General features: G+C 27.7%; 1 long non-coding RNA gene across 3 annotated transcripts; it reads right to left on the bottom strand.

Moving 5' to 3' along the window:
• Nucleotides 1-11: 11 nt before the first annotated feature.
• On the bottom strand, nt 12-3,375 carry LOC107061847 (uncharacterized). 3 transcript variants are annotated; one of them, XR_001474267.1, is made up of 5 exons: nt 3,023-3,375; nt 2,661-2,732; nt 2,496-2,518; nt 1,242-1,329; nt 12-182 (listed from the first exon to the last, which is right to left on the bottom strand). It is a non-coding gene; the product is annotated as an uncharacterized lncRNA (long non-coding RNA). The 3 variants fall into 3 exon arrangements; XR_001474266.1 differs by lacking the exon at nt 2,496-2,518; XR_001474265.1 differs by having other exon boundaries at nt 2,496-2,732.
• Nucleotides 3,376-12,124: the final 8,749 nt, after the last annotated feature.

Consider the following 12,124-nt stretch of genomic DNA (forward strand, 5'->3'; position numbering starts at 1 on the left):
ATTTAAAATGCTGAAAAGGAAAATTTGAGCTTTGATTATGATTGTCATTGCATAATGCATAAAAACATATGTAAAAGAAATTTTATCATCGTTGTAGTTCCAGTTAAATAACAGGAGCTCAAAAACTAAATATATCTTCTATAGTTGATGCAAAGGAACTTTCATCCATTCAAATGTCTTCCCTGCATAAGAGTTGTGCAAATCAAAGTTTTGACCAAAAACTTGAAGCAAATCTTAATTGTTAACAATATAAACTTATTTTTTTAATATTGTGTTCACATTACTCAAATCAAATACTACTATAGAGAACCTAGTGGCGACTTGTTTATGAAGCTATTAGAACTGAAAATGTTATAACAACGAAAAAACAGAGAATATAATTTACACTTGATTCTCTTATGTCGAGACTTCATGAAATCACTTTTCATAATAGAAAGGATTTTCATTTTTCAAAAAATAGAAAATGTGGAGTACATTGGTAAGAAACTTTTGAGTTGAAGGATTTCAAGGAGAAACGACATCTTCTCCTAATCATAAAGCAAGTATTTTAAGAATTTGTCAAACCTTTGAAATATCTCTCAAAAAATCTTCCTACTACCTGGAGATAGGAGTTGATTTCCTCCTTTATGGTGTCTTGCACTTCGATCATTTTGTAAGTAATATCCTTATTTGTCAGATTTAATTAGTAAATGCTTTTGTGTCTGCGGTATGTCACTTTACCTCTTAACCTACAATCTCTGTTTCGGCAATACACCATCTACGATAAATTTCACTGTTAGTTCTTTTCTTTTATCATGAGACCAATTATATATAGTCACTTGTCTTACCTTGTCCTCTGTCAATAATATTAGGACTTCGAGAGACAAAGGTGAAATTAAAAGAAGGAACTTCTTTTAGGAATAAAATGGCATTAAAATCTCTATATTCCTTTTCTTAATTATTATCAAATCAAATAGCTTACTACTTTTTGAACTTGGGGAACATTATAAAGACATGAAATAACATACAAGACATGAAAATGACACCATTGTAAGAGCTAATGTTCACTGGTTCTAACAGATACTTTAACATTTCATGAGTTCCCATTAAATATAGAGGCAACTAATATATTATAAAGAGATGCGGCAGAACACCATCAAAACCAGATCATTCTTTAGCCACTACATAACATTGGCATATTCATAGACAGCAGAAAATATAACCACTTAGATAATTTCATTTGCGTGCTAAAAACAACTTACCATTAAACTCTCCGCAAAGCTTGTCCTATTGGTACCCTTTAGCCAAAATCGCTTCCCCTTATTCTTCATTTTTCCTCGGACAATGAATCTATTTAGTCATGGCACAAAAACAATATGAATTATTTTTCTTGTAAGAATTAACTAAATTAACATAAGGGAACCATGAATGAAGTTGAAAGGCACATAAAATTGAGATTTTTTTGCTAAGTCTCAACAATAATGCAAAGATATTCTGACTTTCTAACTATTGCACTTCTTCAAATAGCTGGTGTGTGTTAAAAATATAAACATAAGATAAATGTAAAGAATCATAACCATAATACAAAATACAGAAAATATATAGTTTATACATAATTCTATCATTGTGACACTCCTATTATGTGTTATCATGTTATGTGATGCTCTTCTTTTAAGACAAAATTTCAACATTTTGCTTGTTCACATGATAAGTCAAATGTAATAGTGAGATGATTAAAGAAAGTAAGCTCACGAAATATCATGTCTTCACATATAGGCTCTTTCTTATATATTATTTTTACATCTTCCGCTACCTACTCCATGTAAACATAGTAAGATGACATTAGATGCACTCACGAAAAATGGTTAATAGGACAGAAGGTGTGATAGATAAACTTTAGGGTAGAACTTCCTATTACCACAGAATACCAGCAATCCATTCCTATGATCTCACACAACAACTTTAGAATGCCTAATTTAAAAAATAAATAAAAGAATAATTTGTACTTGATGCATATCGTCAAAAACTTTGCTGCATCAAAGTTCTTTTCTTTTCATTTATATTTTATCCTTTCTGATTTAATCAATCAAAGTTAGTTCTGAAGAAGAGTTTAAACAATCAACTACAACCATGTAGTACAAAATTCACTAAGAAAAAGTACAGAGAAAAGATAAGGAAGAAAAATGCAAAAGAATGGACACAAATAAGATTTTCTTAAAAAGATAGAATCACATGTTTATATGCCCTCTAATTTTTTGGTCCATCAAAGCAATGGAAGGGTTTTGAAAACACAAAGTTAAATCATGAATTACTTAATGAATATAGTAGTACCAAACTGATGTTAGTAACAGCAGCCAACAACTATTACAAACATACAAAAAAGATAAATCATGTTCTATATGCATATATTTTTCCACTTATCAAGTAGAAACCAAAATTACATCAAACATAAGGAGAAAGCCTAAAATAAAATTCAAACTGAAAAAGATTTGAGCATAAGATAGAAGAAAAGGAACCTGAAATTTGGCCTCGACACCCACTGTGCACAAACAAAGTTAGAGTTGGTTTTGCGATATACTTGTATCAAAGTAAGAAAACTATGACGCACTTTGTTGAAATTCTCAAGAGATGTAAGAGAGGCATGAGAAATCCAAAGAGTAAAAAATGGAAGAGAAAAGTACCTTTTACAAAGAATATTTTTAGGGCACTATTAGGCATGTTACATTAACCGCAATACAACAGATCCTCAATTTCTGCATTTATCAACATAAAAATAGTTCCTTGAGTATCTTAAATAAGGCAAATTTTAAAAAACTAAATATACAGGCTCTTTTTCGAAACATAGTATCATGATGATCAATTGAGTTCCCTATTAGCATTGTACTTGTAAGTCTGAACTTTTATTAGTGGCAATAAATTAACCAAAAATCAGTAAGTGGACAAAGAATTAGAATTAAAATTTTCAACTAACTACATTGGACGAAAACGAAAATCAGATAAAAAGAAAGGACAAAGAGAATTCAACCACTACTCACCCACTTACCAATAGTAAGCACCCGCTTATAACATCAAAGATCCATCTACCAAATATGATCACAAATCCAAATTTATTCAAAAATAGAATAAGACGGGGAGAATTAAGAAAGAGAAGTAAACATCAGGAGATGAAAGCAGAAAAATGTGGTAATAGTAGTAATAAACGGAGAAATAAGAACTTAGGATGGAGAAACTTGTACACTTTTGTCCTAATTTCTCTTTCAATACAAAAAATCAAAGCTTTATAAACCCATAAAATAGAGTTTTTCAGTTGCATGAGTGAAAACTCATACTTTGATTTTTCCCTTGCTCACAAACAAGGTCCGAAGAAAAAATTGAAGCTAGGGACTTCCATTTCGATTTTCCCCTAAAATTTGAAGGAAAAATTATTAAGATAGAAGAAGAAAAGGAATACCTTGAAATTAGTGGGCCTCAATGTACAATTTGTATAGCTTTTAGTCCAGCTCTTTACGGCAGATCCTAACAAACTGCCATATCTAAATATAATAATATAATAATATATATATATATATTTGTCTGATGCTATTCTCAGCTCTTTTAATTGTAAGGATCATGGTTGTGCAGTAGTTGTCTTATCTTGGATATATAGAGTTATGATTAATGTTAGATCAGTTATTTAAATGTTGATACCCATTTATTCTTGTCTAATTTCCCTTTCAAGACAAGATTTTGAATTCTTAAAAGTACTATGCACCTGGGAATAAGTGTAATCATAATAAGGTTGCTGATTACTTCTGATGACAATATAAAATAATGATTAAACTATGAAACCTCATTTTCACTCATTAAGTTCCATTTAAGCAGTCATAGTCTCATTCTCATGAATATGAGAGCTCGTACTAGCATTGCCTATTTCATTCAGCTATGACTTTAAGCTTATAGAAGTGCAACCTGTATTTCTGTTGGAGCGAATTGGATGATCGGGTCGAGGGCTGCTCCCTCTCTCCTTCGTTCTCCTACACTCTCCTTTCCTTAATATAAACCTTGAGTCATTAAAGTCTTTTTGATTTTCTCTAAAGTTAGTTGTATGCTAATCACAAACTTTACTTATTAGTTATTACCAACAGATTGAGACCGAGGGAGGGTTTGTTTAGTAGGATGTATTAGTCATGATACTACCAGGTGTATAATTAATACATATCAAATTATGGTATTAGTAATATAAGGGTCGTTAATACAAGGATAAGTATTACTCCCTCGGTCCAACAATACTTGTCCACTATTGATTTTGCACACTTCTTAAGAAACTATGAATAGAAGAGTAATTTTACTATATCATCATTTGAATATAATAAATATAATATCTTGAAAAATGTAATAGAAAAATGACTATAAATAATGATAAGGGTAAATTAGAAATTAAGGGGTTGTTTAGTGTGAGGAATAAGAATAAATAGTTCTGAGATAAAAAATAATAATCTGGGATAGTCCTGTTTGGTTGTCATTTTGGGAACTTATCCCACAATTTATACCATAGTAATGAGATAAGTTATCCCATATACATGGTGGGATAAGGTATCCCACCATTCATATCATAGTGATGGGATAACTTGTCCCACCATGTATGGTGGGATAAGTTATTCCAGGATGATTAATTCTGGGATAACTTGTTCCCAACCAAACGACCCCTAAGTGTAAAATTGTCTATTGGTTTCATAAAGTGGATAAATGTTGCTGGACATCCCAACATAGTCTAGTGAACAACTATTGTTGAATGAAGGGAGTAATACACCAAATCAACCAATGGATAAGAACTAACTACAACATAATCAATCTCAAAATTATTAATACGTCCTATCCAATGCTATTCTTATGCATTCTATCAAATGATCTCTTATGGTTTAATGCTAAGTGCGCTTATAAACTTGTAATTGTAGTGTGTTTAGACATGCAATTTGAATTTTAAATTTTGAAGTTGTTGTCTGAAACTTTATGTTTGTTTATGACAATTTGAATAATTTTCAACTTTCGGATCAATTTTAAATATATACAATAAAATAATGTGAAAATGTTATAATTGACATATATAGGATTAATAATTATAAGTTATGACATTATTCTTTATCTTTCATGTTATAACAATAAATAATTACAGGTTAAAACATTTTACTAAATTAAAAAATGATTAAAAATAACAGTAGAAACCAATTAGTTTGAAAAATAAATAAAATAAAAACGGATACTTTGGTAGGAAATAATTTGAAAAAATTAATGATAATTAATGGGAGGCATAAAAATAGGAGAGTCATAATAAAAAGAATATTTATTTTCTTTGTTTAGCTCAAAACAGTTATTGCCATTTTCTCTCACTTGTTTAATTTAGTTCAAACATGATTTTTTCTATTTTTTTCACCATTTCTCTCTCTTCTCAATATTCTCTCTTGTTGTCACTGTCGTCTAATTCCTATTTTTTTAAATTCAATAATCTTCATTTTCTTATAATTGACGGTTTCTTATCAGCATTAATAAAACATGGTGGTAAAGAATTGTGGTAGATGGGATCCTTCAGGTTAGTGTTAATTCCAATATATAAATATTTTTTTTCTATTCAGTTTAAATGCTATGAAATTGTGAATGAAAGTTTCTTAATCGATTATCAACAAAATGTAAAAATAATTATGGAACAGTGATACTGAAAAAAAATCAGATGTTTATGTGTATAATATTTTTGATTATGGCGTTTTTTTTTCTATGTAGACAGTTAGATTTTGGTATGAACATTGAATTTGTTCATTCTTTTTTTAACCATTTTTCATTTTTTGATATGTTTTTTATTTTTAAAAAATTACATAAAATTTGTTTGGAATTGATATACTAGTTATACCAGGCATGTATGACAATTGATAATGTTTTTGGGTAATTTTGGTATGACTGAACTTTTTTTTGGCATTTTATTTGGAATGGATTTTGGCCATGATGCTGGAATGAATTTTGTATATTGTTTATTTAGAAAATGACCATTAATATTTAAAAATGGTATTTTTTTTAATATTATATTGACATGATTCTGACATGAATAAGTGATGTTTTTGGCATGAAATATGTATGAAAAGTGTGCATAAAAATTGTTGTCGGGGTTTTGATATGATTGAACTTTTTTTTGGACATTTTATTTGGAATGAATTTGGTCATAATAATGAAGTGAATTTGGTATACTATTTATTTAGTAAATGACAATTAATAGTTAGAAATGGTATTATTTTGGTATTATAGTGACATGATTCTGGTATGAATAAGTGCTTAGCATGAAATATGTATGAAAAAGTGTGCATAAAAATTGTATGAAATTTGTATACCGATATAACATATGTATTTTTACTTTGTATCCTGTAATATCGACACAGTGATTTTTGATGAAACAGGCAAATATGTTGATTTTCAGGTGGAGGAAATTATTTATGAATCTTCCAGCCTATATAGTGGTCTAGTAAATACGACAACTTCATCGAGAGGGCAATAACAGGAAGACATGTTCAAATTACGAGTCATAATTTATAATTGTGACAAACTCATGTTTTGATTTATTTTGTCTTTTAAGCTAATGAATTATAATTTCAGAAATTTATTATGTGTACTACTTAATCATTTTTGTGTATTCATTGTTTTTCAAATATATAGTGAAAAATGATTAAGTAATGCGGATATGCAATTTGTATCGACTGGAAAAATCAAGTCAAATATAAATATGAAATGGTATCCATTTAGTATGCAATTGAAGTCCCATTAAAACTAGTTAATGTAATTTCCAATTGGTATTCATTTGGTATTCAACTGGTGTCCCACTTGAAATAAGTTTAAAACAAGATGTAATTAAGGTATAATTTTTTTGCTACTTTTTTTTAGAACAATATATAATGGTTACCGTTTTACATTGTAAATTCATTCTTCCCAGATTTATACAAGGTGGATACCAACTTCATATATTTTTTATTTTTTAGTTTGTCTTAAATTTTCAAGTTGGATACTAATTGTATACAAATTGGATATCAATTTAGTGTCATTCTTAATTTTCAATTTGGAGATTAATTAGATGTAATGTAAGCCAACCTAAACTATTTCATATAATTTTCAATTGGTGTCCATTTGGTTTCCAACTGATATCTCATTGCAAAAATAGAAACAACAAGATGTAATTGAGATTTCAAATCAAATTAGCCAAACTAAAACTATTTATCATTGTATCCAATTGGTATACAACTGGTATCCAACTTGAAAATTTTAGGTAGATGAAAAATAAAATTGTATGAAGTTGGTATCCAACTGGAATAAATCTGGAAAGAATAAATTTGACAACGTAAAACAGTGCATATTATATTGTGTATAAAATTGTAGTAAAAAGAAATATACATCATTCAAAAATTAAAAAAAAACATGTAATAATTAAGAGTCTAAGCTGCAATCAACTATTTCAAATTTGATTTTCGTAGTCTTGGTGTAAGATAATTGGAGTATCTGGAGCATGTTCTTTTGCTATGCAGGATCCACCAAATTTGCTAGCAACAATTCCAGTTACTTTACTCTCACTATTTGCACCATCATCATTCTTGCTTCTTCCGTACTTTCATACCGCCATGACAATGAATATACATATAGATGCATAAATCATACCAATTTCATGCTAACATTAAACAAACTTCATATCAAAATCATATGCATAAAGAAACAATTTTGAAAAAAATATCATACTAACCAGTGTAGCATTTCATCAACTTCATTTCTTTACAACAAAATTGATACATATATGAGAAAAAACACACCAAAATTATATCAACTTTATGCCAATACATGTAGATATTGATGTTAGAAATCATACCAATTTCATACCAAAAATATACTCGTTCAGATAATTATTTACCAATTTAATACATATCATAATTTATATCATTCAAATTTCATGCAATTTTTATACAACTAAACAAATACAAAATAATAATAAAACTCAATTTATTCAACCATATCATATATCAAATTTGGAATTTTTTTTAATGATAATTTAATATAAATAATTAAAAATTGAATAAAATAAAAATTGAATAGTTGATAAAATAATTTAAATAAAAAATTTACCCTAAGAACTTTTTTGTCCTTGTTTGACATTGGAATTTCTGAGTCATCTTTCATTATTGCTCTTCTTTTGGAGGGTTTTGATGACTGACCCATATCGAAATTTGTTGAATTTTTTATTTTATTTTTATTTTTTTCTCGCTTACAAAATCTGAGTGCGAATTCGAAGGGGGTTCCACCATTTTCCCTTTTCTCTTTTGTCCCTTTTGATTTTGAGGACTTGCAATTTTCTTTGCTTCACTTTTCTTTTCCTTTTCTGGAATTTGTTCCTTCTTTCGAGGGGGAATTTGTTCCTTCTTTCGAGGGATAACACTCTTTCTCACCGAATTTACATTCTTGTTGGTCGGCGGCGTTTGAGTCAATATGTTAAAAGTTGATGCCTCGATTTCAACATTAGAACTCAAATCTACTAATCTGGGGCTCCTAGTTCTTCGACATGTTTATCTAGTTTGGTAGTACTTTGAAGAAGATTTGATTCTCTTTTGAGTGAACAAAGAGAAATTTATGGTTGAACAATGAAGAAGAGAATGAATATGGTGAGAGAGAAATTCTTACCGTTTGAACGTGGGGGTGGGGGGTACTGTGTTAGAGTGTGAAATAGAAAGAAACGTGGTGTGGGGGGTGGATAGTTAATGTGTGGCAGTAAAAAAAGTGTATTTGAAAAGTAAAAAATCCCTAAAAATGTGTGCTAGATAATTATGATTGATTCTCTATTTAAAAAGTAACAAATCCCTAAAAATGTGTACTAGATAATTATGATTGATTCTCTATTATGATTTTATTTATATCACCTATTAATTACATTATAAAATATAATTATTAAAAGACTAATTATTTAATAAAATGGAATTAATTAATTTATAAATAAAAAATGATATGCTATAACTCGCAATTAAAATGTTATAACTAGTAATATTTAAAAAATAGATTTAAAACATGTAATATTGTCTCTTAAATATATATGTGGTGTGATTTTTCCAAATAATTAGTTTATTAAGTAATAAATATAGTCATACTTTATTTACATAAAAATAGTCAAAAGTCACGAGAAAGTATACCAACTATAGAATATAGCTTGCCAAAAGTCACAGAAAGTATACATTGATTTTGCAACATGACTTACTTATACATGAGTTGTACAATGACTATATATTATAATATACTTAAAAAGCTAAATATAACTTAACTATTCATGAAGTATACACCAGCTATACATTAAATATACATAACTATTCAATCTCGATCAACTCAAAATTACCTCTAAACAATTTCAACTTTTCGGTATGAAATTTTCTTGATGTTTTATATCTTTTGATTTATAATTTACCCCAAACAATTTATATTTGCGATACTTCAAATTTTTAATAAGAAGAATGACGACTAAGAATGAAGAAGAAGAACAGTACAAGAAGAACGAAGAAGAAGAAAATTGGCCAAATTTTGCTTAAATTTTTTAACTTAATGAACATTTTGTCGAATATAAATAAAGAAGGAAAGAATAAAAAATATTCCTCGACCCTAGTTTATTAGTTAATTTTATTCTTGTTTTACTATTGGGATAATTATATTCTCAACGTTATAAAACTTATTAAAAGTAGTTTTTATGGACAGAATTTCCAAAATTCAATCAAAATATCCAATTCCAACAAAAATACGAAATTACGTATTCACCCATTTAAATCAATCCACACAAAAAAAAAACAAACTGAAATAGCCCCTTTATTCTATACACAAAAAAGAGTAAGCTTAATGGAAAAATGTCTGAAATATATTCGAACTTTGATCGAAATTACTGTAACAATATCGAACTTTGGAAATGACCTTTTACCCCTGTATTATTTAATAGTATATTTTAAAGGTATATATGTGCTCACGTGGACATCATAAATATTGCATAATTATAAATAGTAACATGTCCACGTGGACACATATATACCTTTAAAATGCACTATTAAATAATGTAGGGGTAAAAGATCCTCCATAAAGTTTAATATCGTAACAACAATTTCGGCCAAAATTAAAATATTTTTCAGACTCTTTTTCATAAATAAAAATACGTTAGGCTGATCTCCTGAAATCTCTAATTAAAGTAAAATTATAAATATGCGTGTGATTTTTTTTGTTAATCTTATCTTTTTCGGGGGTAAAGATCATTTTTATTTATTTATTTAAGTTAGGTGCTTCTGGGTCATATGGGGAAAAGTAATTAATAGATATTGTGTATTTTAAATGGATTTGGGGGATTTCGTCTGTAGAGGAAATTTTTTGATAAGCTATAATTAACCCGATAGTATAATAAGAGTTGACATTGCTGTTGAGAGATCAAAATTTTAAAGTATTTTTTTTTATAGAATAAAATACTTTAAAAAATACGTTATGAAAGTAGAAATAGTTTTTTTGTTGTTGGGAAGAAATTAAAAATTTCTGCTTTTTAAAAATAAAGAAGAAGTAGAAGCAGGAAATTATTTTTTCGAAGCCTAAAATATCTCTTCCATATATACATATTTATCAATATATCCCTTATTAATTATTAGCATATCTCATAAGTTTGGTTAAATTTTATTTAAGATTTATTTTAATTTTTTGTATATATATTATTATTTTATATTTTATATATTATTTACATTTTAATTTACAGAATTAGAAATACGTAACAACAATATTTTTTTTAGGAATAAAAATATGAAAGATTTTATTTATTTTTTTGGTGAATTTTTCATATATAGTGGTTTAATTTGTGGAATGATTTTAAATTTTTTTTTTTTGATATTTTTAATTATAGTTAAATTATCATATTAATATTTAATTTTATTACGTATAATATTGATTGAAATTTGAATACGTACATTTACATTAATTAGAAGTAAATTGATATTAAAAATAGTTTCTCCCTTTAAAGTAATCTTAATATTAAAAGTAAATTGATACTTATCTTTTTTCGTAATTTGACTCTCAAAATTACTTTTTAAAAAACGATTAACCAAACATAATTTGCTTATTAAAAACACAAATGAATTAGTCAAACATAAATTATTATTTTTTCAAAAACACTTTTTTATAAAGTCATTTTAAAAAAGTATTTCTAGAAATAAGCAGTTTTTAGCAGTAATGTCAAACATACTCTAGTTGGCAAAATTAACTACTCCCTCTCAATCTCACTTTTCTTTTTAGTCAGTTCTAAAGAAATGAAACATTTTTATATCAAGAAACAGTTTAACTTTACAATGTCTATTTTTTTCTTAAACTTCGTGTCAAGTACTACTCACTTCGAAGATTTTTACTTGTCATTTATTCTTAAAATAAATTTTCATTTTTACTTGTCACTTTTGACATATCATCACTACCTCGTAAGGGCGTTGGGACCATAGCATGTTACACGAAAGCGCCGCTTTCTCTGTAGTGTTGTCACACAACTGCCCGCCCCGAAATGGATTTGCCAAATTTGCTTCTGTGGATGCTGGTTTTCTTCAATCCTAGGCAGTCCCTTTTTACTCGTCGACGTGGAAACTATTCTGTTTTTTCTTTTAGTATATATCATATCAAGGAAATACAATTTTGTTTTATGTTTTATCCTTAACATTAAATACTATTCTTCATATCATTTTTCAAGATTCTATACTAAACATTACTCCCTCCATTTCATATTAATTGAATTTTTGAGACATTTTTCATTTTTCAAATTAATTTAATTGTTCGATTTTCAAGATTACTTTCAGAGTGTTCTTCCAATTTTACCCTTCATTTGGATTTTTAATGTGATAACTTCAATAAATTTGACAATAATTAATAAGGGTAAAAATGGAAAATTATGTTCAATTTATGTCTTAATCTACTTTTCTTAAATGATGTGAAACACCTCAAAAATTCAATTAATATGAAATGGAGGAGGTAGTTAGTAGGGATAGTATTGTAAAATAGTTATATCAATAATTATTTCTTAATGAATATGCTAAAGTCAAACAGTGACAAATAAAAATTTAGGAAGGAAATAATAAACTAAAGAAAGCTGTTTGGGGGAGAATTG

This window comes from Solanum tuberosum, unplaced genomic scaffold, assembly GCF_000226075.1.
Source record: "Solanum tuberosum cultivar DM 1-3 516 R44 unplaced genomic scaffold, SolTub_3.0 scf00171, whole genome shotgun sequence".
In the NCBI taxonomy this organism is placed as follows: domain Eukaryota; kingdom Viridiplantae; phylum Streptophyta; class Magnoliopsida; order Solanales; family Solanaceae; genus Solanum; species Solanum tuberosum.